The sequence below is a fragment of the Oxyura jamaicensis genome, chromosome 11 (assembly GCF_011077185.1).
Source record: "Oxyura jamaicensis isolate SHBP4307 breed ruddy duck chromosome 11, BPBGC_Ojam_1.0, whole genome shotgun sequence".
NCBI lineage: Eukaryota > Metazoa > Chordata > Aves > Anseriformes > Anatidae > Oxyura > Oxyura jamaicensis.
In genome coordinates, this window is record NC_048903.1 from 20,724,876 (window position 1) to 20,732,924 (window position 8,049).

At 44.3% G+C, this 8,049-nt stretch overlaps 1 protein-coding gene across 1 annotated transcript in view; it reads left to right on the forward strand.

Moving 5' to 3' along the window:
• ZFHX3 (zinc finger homeobox 3) overlaps positions 1-8,049 on the forward strand; it is a 475,206-nt gene that overhangs the window by 297,386 nt on the left and 169,771 nt on the right. Inside the window, exon 4 of the mRNA XM_035336639.1 lies at positions 952-1,135. The gene's annotated coding sequence lies outside the window, so the exon portion shown is untranslated. The remainder of the gene's footprint in view (positions 1-951; positions 1,136-8,049) is intronic.

An 8,049-nucleotide genomic window follows, 5' to 3' on the forward strand; every position in this document is an offset into this window, starting at 1 on the left:
GGCAGCAGTTGCAGAAGCAAGAAGAGGTATTAAGAAGTGTGAACTTCCACTGGGACCAGAAGATACAATTAGGGCTGTGCCAAGAAATACACTGCAGCGAGCAGTTGTTCAAGGGGTGCAGAGCACTGCGCACCCACTGTTCCCTTGCTGCAGGAAGTAGGAAAAATGAACATCGCCAGCCTTTTATCATTTGTGAGCCCAAATAAAAATGGTGTTTGCCTCCTAAAGCTTGCTCTGGCTCTTTTCCATGCTCCTCCTCAAAGTGATTGACCCAGCCTTCCAGCCAGGGTCTTCTCTACCTGCCACCTCAGCAGCTGCTGAGAAGTAGGGAACCTTCTTTCACCCAAGGCTGGCTCTCTCTGGAAAGCCTCCGTGCTGCTGTGTAATTGGGGCTGCTTCAGAAGCCGTACACAACTGTAATGTTATTTCCATTCTTTTTTTAATGGGAAATATCCCTGGGGAAAAGCATGAAAGTATATGGAGAAGGTGCTCTCTGATCATTAAGATCTAAATGTAGCATCCAAGCAGCATGTGTGCTTCTTCGTATTATGCTGAAATTCATCTTAAAGTGCTGCTCCTATGTGGGCATTTCCCTGTTTGTCCTTTTTTTGCTTGAACATTTGGAAGCATTGCCGATAGTTTCATCTCCAGCCCTGGTGATTAGTGTCTCCAAAAGTTCTTTATCCACTCTATTGTTTATTATATCAGCCTTTTAATTTGTATTTTTAATCCATATTAACTTTTTAGCCTTACTTTCAGAATATACGTTCTGCTTATTAAGCTAAGCACAAGAATTAGAGGATGGAGTTCTGTGGACTGTGTGTTACCAGAGGATAGAAAATGTACTCAGACTGGTCTTTTTTGAATTGAATATAGTTGTTTTCAGCTAAGAAAAAAAATAATAATCTTTTTTTACTGGCACTAGACTGATTTTTTTTATTTTTTTTTTAGCCCTGTGACAGACACAAGGCTGAGGACTGCCATGGAGAACATACATTAGGAAAAAAAGAAAAAAAATAGCCTCAGTTATTTCAACAAATACCAAAAGTGGATTGAGAGTGGATGAAGAGGAGGAGGAGGCAATAGTGAACACACAACACAGTTCAAGCTGGCAAGGAGCCCTTTCTTGAAGAATGTAAGTTTAACCTTTAGCATTCAAGTGTCTGGGCTTAAGTGTCATTATGAGCAATACTTTCCTCCAGCACAGCCTCTCCTGCCTGGAGGAGGGCTCTGTGCAACCCCATCAGTTTTCCCCTTTCCTTTACAGAGTATAAAAATCTGTATTTGTCTGCTTACATTCAGCAAAGTTACTTTTAATGGCAGCCCCTTACTTGACAAAAGCAGGATGCTGCTGGCTGGGTCCAAGGGAGGATTCACTCTGCCCTGGCCGTGCCCGGGGTGGTCAGCTGAGGCTCTGGTGCAGCTATTGCCCGACAAAGCAAATCCCTTGCCAGGCTGATATTCACTGCCTGCGTTCTGGTTAAAGACTGCGTGCCCCAGACTTACAACAGGAGTCAGGCGGCTGGGGTGGGGGCTCCCCCATAGCCTGCTGTCCACAACCGGCCCCTTTGTTCTGCGTGCCGCACCAGGTATCTCTGCAGTTCATGCATGCTCATTCTGGCCGGAGGAAGAAAGGCTCTGCTGGTGAATTGCTTTTGCGAGAAGCAAGCTAAAATGAGGAGGAGGGAGGGATGGGCCTGGTGTCACCGTGTCTGTGTCCCGTCCCCCCCCCCCCCCCCAAGTGCAAAACAGTTAATCTCACCTTATGATAGAGGCAACATAGAAAAAAATTAGAGAGACAGCAGCAGACAAACATCAGACCTAGCTGCTGCAAATGGACAGGCTAGATGTGCCCCCCAAATCAGCTCCAGCTGTAAAACACTTCAGGGCTGATAGAAACCACACGCATCCCAGGCATAACCGATCTGCAAAGCTGCATTCCAATAAAAATGCAGCATAGACATAAAAGAAATACTGACTGGGATTCCCATCCTGATTTGGGTGCCGGGGGAGGGGGGGGGGGGGGATGACACGGCAGGGGAGGCAATCCTTCCAGCCCTGGATCTGTCCTCTCTCTGCTTGGGTGCAGGGCTGAGTAAGGAGCAGCTTGCTGAATTGCAGAGGGAGGAGCGGAGCCTCCTTTAGCCGTTGCTGCAGCTCCCTGGTGTTTGGTTCCCAGATCCCAGCCCTCAGAGGGCACAAATCAAAGCAGCTATACAGGCTAATAGGGGAGGGTCAGGGTTAGCTGCAGGGTACATCACTGACTGAAATCACATGCTGGAATCCGAATTTAAATAAGCATGCCTCACGTCTGAGGCTGTACTGCAAATGTCAAATGTGCTTATGTTAAATACAGGTAATATTCTGAATGTACGTTTGAGAACATGATTCTTTCAGATACCTTGTCTGATGAATTTTGCATCTCATATTTGTGATTTATTTTATGCGAAGTACACACTCCCTTCTTCTTTCCACCTTTTGTGAAAACTCAGGTCTTAGAGGAAATAAGAACGTATATACATATATAAAGAGGTAAAGATGAACTATTTGATTAACTGTAGCAAAGATGTCAGATCAGGTTTCTCACTGCTTAAAACATAGGCTTTGAGTCCATGGTTACTCCATAGTAAGTACAGCTGGTATTGGTGCTTACCCTACCAAACAATTTGATGCAGGCTTTTCTGCAAATCTCCATCTCAATTCTAAAATAATTTGGAGGGGAAGAAGGCAGCTGGAATATTTTCTGAGGTGTTTTTGGTACCTGACTTAGGGTGAAAGGTGCTAGATGTGTGATGCTGTAGCTTGTTTCTGGCCCATTGAGGGGGGTGACTGTAGGACTGCAGGAACCGTGGGCAAGGGTCCCTCTGCCTCAGTCCCGGCTCAAAAGACCCAGGCTGGCCTCCAGGCAGGCATGTGCTTTTAGTCGCCGTATTGACACGCTTGGAATTTTGTTGAAACTACCCGGTAAAACAGAACTCTTCTCAGTGCTGAAAACAATTTCATTTTCTTTTCTAATTTGGTGGGAATTGTAATTTTACTTTGTAACTTATTTCCCTCTCTTTCCTTTTAAGATGTTTCCCAAACATTTATTGTGGGATTTTTCATTTAAAATAGTTTTCTAGGGAAATTACTGTGACAGTGATTTAATTGTTTAATTAAAATCTGACATTGATGACAACATAAATACAATAAGCATGAGGTGATAGAGGCATTAAACACGTGCAATTGTGGAACACATCCATAGAGTACTCGGAGCACACAGAACAGCTCACAAAGAAATGATGTTCAATATTTATCAGGTTAGTGAGTCCTAATTAAATGCCAAGACTTTTTTCTTCATTTCTTAAAAAAAAAAAAAAAAAAGAAAAAAAGAACATACAGATGTATTCCAAGGGCTTATTTCCATCACAAACACATCTACTCATCTTGTGTTTAGGCCTGTGAAAAAGCAAATTCATATTAAAAATCTGCTAGTTGACGTAAGGGCTATGCACTGAGCCTGCTTACAGCAACCTAGCCAGAGGTTTTGAGATCGCTGGAACAGCCCAGTGCTGTCCCACCACTCCCAGGGGCTATACTAAGTCCAGTGATGACAAAACGCATGGACAGATTTCTTTTAATAATATAGTAAAAAAATGGAGATATATTGAAGACAACAGAAGAATGAGTGTTCCTCTGAATATTCCCCCCCTCAAGTTCAAATCTCTCCAAAATCCTACCGTATTTCTTCTAGAGAAATGCGTGCAATCCCCTCTAGCATATCCACACAGCTCTCTCAGCAATGAAGGAGTCAGCCCCCTGCCCATTAAACACCACATACACGCTTCCAGAAAAAATGCACGTTATCTGGCTAGGACTGCTCAGCAGTGCGTCTCTCCAGCCCTCTGTTTCTAAGCATTTCTGCCTCCCAACAAACGCGCTGCTGTTGGAATATCCCTTTCCATGCCTCTCGCTGGGCATCTTGAAATGGTATCAGATCGCTTCTGCAGCCCTTTGCAATCAGTCGCTTCTCATCATCTGCACTTTCACCTCTTTCCAAACTCCTAAATAAATGCATCTGCTCCAGTTTAACCCACGTTAGCTTTCCCCCTTCTTGTATGAAGCTTCATGCAAACAAACTTTCTGAATAAAAAAGAAAGCTTACCTGGACAATGCTTTGAGTATAAAGTAATAACTGATAAAGGCAGACGCCCCAACTCCAGTGGAGGGATTTGATTGCAAATTTCCATTGCAAAGGAGTAGAGGGAACTGGAAATCTGACAAATGCCTTCAAATTGACCTGTGTTTTCACAATGCACGCTGTGTTTAAAATGAATGGCAGACTTTATCATTTGGAGCTCCTTCAAGGACTCCAGCCTTCTACGCTTTGTTCTAATTCTTTAGACATATTTCCAAGAAGCACAAGGCTATGCAAGTGGATGATATTATGGAGATTTCTTTTTCTAAGCAGGATTTTTTTTTTCCACAATAATTTTTAAAGCCTGAATTTAAAAAGAGAGCCTGGAACCTCTTCCCTGCTATACGCACCCCACACCCATACATTCACCCCTAACGTCAGGTCAGCGGGCAGCCCTCTTGCACCTTAAGGTTTTGGTCCGATTGCCACATATTGCTGAGTGGAAACAGGCAGCAGGCAGCCAGACTGGTGACTGAGGAACGTGATATGGTTGTGGCTCCCCCCAAATTCACAGTAGTCAACTGCTTTCACCACAGCCGCCTGCAAATCTGGCCCGCTCTTGCCTCGGGACAGATCTTCTAAGATGCTCAACAGCCCAAGCGTGTTTCTACAGGAGGACTTGGGCTCCTTGCAGAACCACGGGAACCTGAGGCCGCTTACCCCCATGCTACATGTCAAAGAAAACATCTTTTTTTAAAAAAAAAAAAAAAAAAAAAAAGGTTATGTCCAGAAAGCCATATGCGCTGCCTCAGAAGCTGAACATTTTGCATTAAAATTGTTCCTCTTAATTAACAAATAGTAGATTTTCCCTTAAAACACCGGTATTAGTTTCATTTGTTCAAAGTAACATATAAATGAAACTATATGATTCTGTGTACAAATATGTCACATAAGCTGCAAGAGAAAAAATAGGGTTAATTTAATAATTCAAGTGTCTTTAACAAGTTTCTCATGGGAAAAATCTGTCTTATTTTTCCTGCAGATCTGATACTGAGAGATTTTTTCTAAGCATAGTAACAGGCATTTGAACCAAAGATCCAATCCAAGGATATGTAAAACTACATATATAGGAAGAGGCATCCGTAGTATTACAGATAAGGTCATACTGAGATTTCCAATTAAAGCAAGGGTAGTCTCCTTGTATTTTAGAAACTGGTTTGTCTTACCTAGAACAAAGAAGTCTTAATGGAAGTTAATTTTCTAGAGGAGAAATGTGTGCACGTATGCGTTTGAATGTTGTACCTAATGATTACTGTACAAATTACTCCTTAATTCCTTCGATTTATTTTGCTATTTGTACAGTTGTCTATCTGGCTGGTGCTCCAATTATTGCTTGCTCGCTTCCTTCTTTGCGCGCACAGACACACACGCCCCGCCACCTCTTTTTGCACCCCGGTAAAAGTGGGAACTCTGCCATTTCTCAGCCTCTGAACGCCTGCGGTCAGGACGAGGGGCAAATCTTTGTCCTCCGCTTTATCCAGCTGCATTTCTCCTCGCAGCTGTGGCAGCAGTCGCTGCCTCATCTTCTGCCCTTACCAGGAGGGGAGTGAGATGCCCTAGGACTTGACCCCGCAGCAAAGGCTGCTCTCTCTGGCTGGACCCAGCACCCAGGAGGGGTGGGGGGACTCGATGCGCTCCCCTCTTCCCGCGTAACCCTCCCGCTCCTGGGTGCGGCCGCGCTCCCGGCACCTCTGACCCCGGCGACCGCTGCCCTCCTCCCTTTCGGGGCACTCGGGATCACCGTGGGAGCATAAAAGGACAAGAATGCAGGAGCGGCGAGAGACTGTCACAGGAGGGCACAGCGCAGCACAGCCAGAGGAACAGCAGGATTGCCGAAAAGAGGGATGTTTGGTTTGTGTTAACTACCCAGACAGACGCACTTCGGCATGTTTGCGTTTATGGAATCCATATGTTGTCATGGGAAATTAAAGGACAGCAACACAAAACTAGAATTTGCGACGCAAATGCAAAGAAAATGTACACGACTACCAGACTCTGCATTTGCACGTGTTACTGCTAAGGTGCTTATTTCTGGAGGATCAGCAAAGTTATTAGATTTGCTCTCCACCATCTCCACGTTTACTTTTTCTTTTCTCTGCAAAAAGTGTACACAGGCAGCACCCATCCTCAGACGGGTCCACTGGATCTACAGCCTCTAGTGAAAATATGCACTTCTTGTGAGTTATACCAACTACTAAAAGACAAGGGTTACTTTATTCTTGCCTTAATTTCACCGTCAAAACACGTTTGTTTCATATTCAGTAAGAATAACAGTTACAAATTACATGCACCTTCATAGATAGCGCACCAAGCAGCCCTCAGAAATTCTACTTGCCTGAGGGCTTGCTGGGTTGGGGTTTGCCTTTTTTTTTTTTGAAGGGAAAATAATATTACAGTTAGTCCTCCATAAAGCTGGATGCACACATTTTGAGCAGGAACAGACACATTTTTAAGGGCAGCTTTTTAAGACGAACAAGCAATGCATTGGAGTCTATTCATTTAACAAGCCATAAGACCTCATACACAGCACGCGCATAGGAGCCGTACACAGTCAGTGCAGCATTTATAATATTCAAATAACCATGGCACATATTAAACCTTGATTCTTAAATCTTCCAAATGCAAGACACTTCCAGTAACGTATCAGCTAGTACAGCCTTTCTTCAATTTCTAGTAAGCTCTCCTCTTCATTTACCCCCCCCATCCCACTAAAGGGACTTGTCAAAATTTCAAATGACCACCACCATGTTAAGAAATATGGAAAGCTTGATACATTTCATTAGAAATACTAACAAACATGCAGTTTATTACCTTTCAGTATAAAATACATCTACATTAAGGTTCTCCAAAATGGAAAAACTGACCGCAACCGCATTCCTTGTTCAATGCTATGAAACAAACCGGGAAGTTAATTATTTAGGTTACCATTAAAAAAGAAAAAAAAAAAGAAAAAGAAAAAAGAAAAAAGAAAAAATGCAATTTGAAAAGCTTCTTTAGGTTTTCAAAAGAGATGATTTAATTCAGCTGCTTTTCTGTCAGTAACAAAACAGTCTTTTATAGGAAGATGAAGAAAACATATTCCTGAATCCTGGATTGAGGCTCTTTACTGGTTCACCTCCTAAAATTCAAATCCCCCATTCCCATTTTTCACCAAGGTTGGCATGGAGAGGGAAAAGCTGCTGGAAATTAAAAAAAAAAAAAAAAAAAAAAAAAAAAAAAGTAAATAATAATCAGAAATGGCTGCAAACAGAAAGGGGAAAAAATGTTACCGTAACACCAGAGAAGTATTTATTTAATCAAACCAGAGATTCTGTTGGGACTGGAGGAATGTTGCATCCTTTCCTAAAAAAAAAAAGGGGAAAAAAAAAAAGGCGGGGGGGGGGGTGGAAGATGCGGGGGTGGGGGGAGAAAGGAGAAAGCAAGAAAGAAAAAAGGCAGAGGCACAGCCGCCTCCTGGAGTTCCCCATTGTCCGGGGCTATAGAGAGCCCCAGAATGGCATTAAACTCACAAAAGGCATATTGTGCAGGGGACAAAAAAAGCCCCTTCTTCTACAATAACTTTTAGCTTCTTATTTTTAGAAAATGACAAAGCTGTTGCCAGCGATGGCTGGTGAAACCTGTAGCCCGGCTCCCAGCGCGGCTGCCCGCGGCCGTATCGATCAGCTGTCCCGCTCCGGGAGGCGGCCGCAAAGTTTGCGGGAGCGCGGCCCGGGGCCGCCCCGCACCAAGGGGATGTGCGGGGCCGCTCCTCCGCGCCCGCCCCGCGCTGGGGGCGCCGCGGGGGCCGGGGCGCAGGCACAAAGTTGCGCTCGCCGCCGGCCGCAACTTTCCCGGCTCCTCCCGGGGAAACTTCGGCGGCGGCGGGGGTCGTC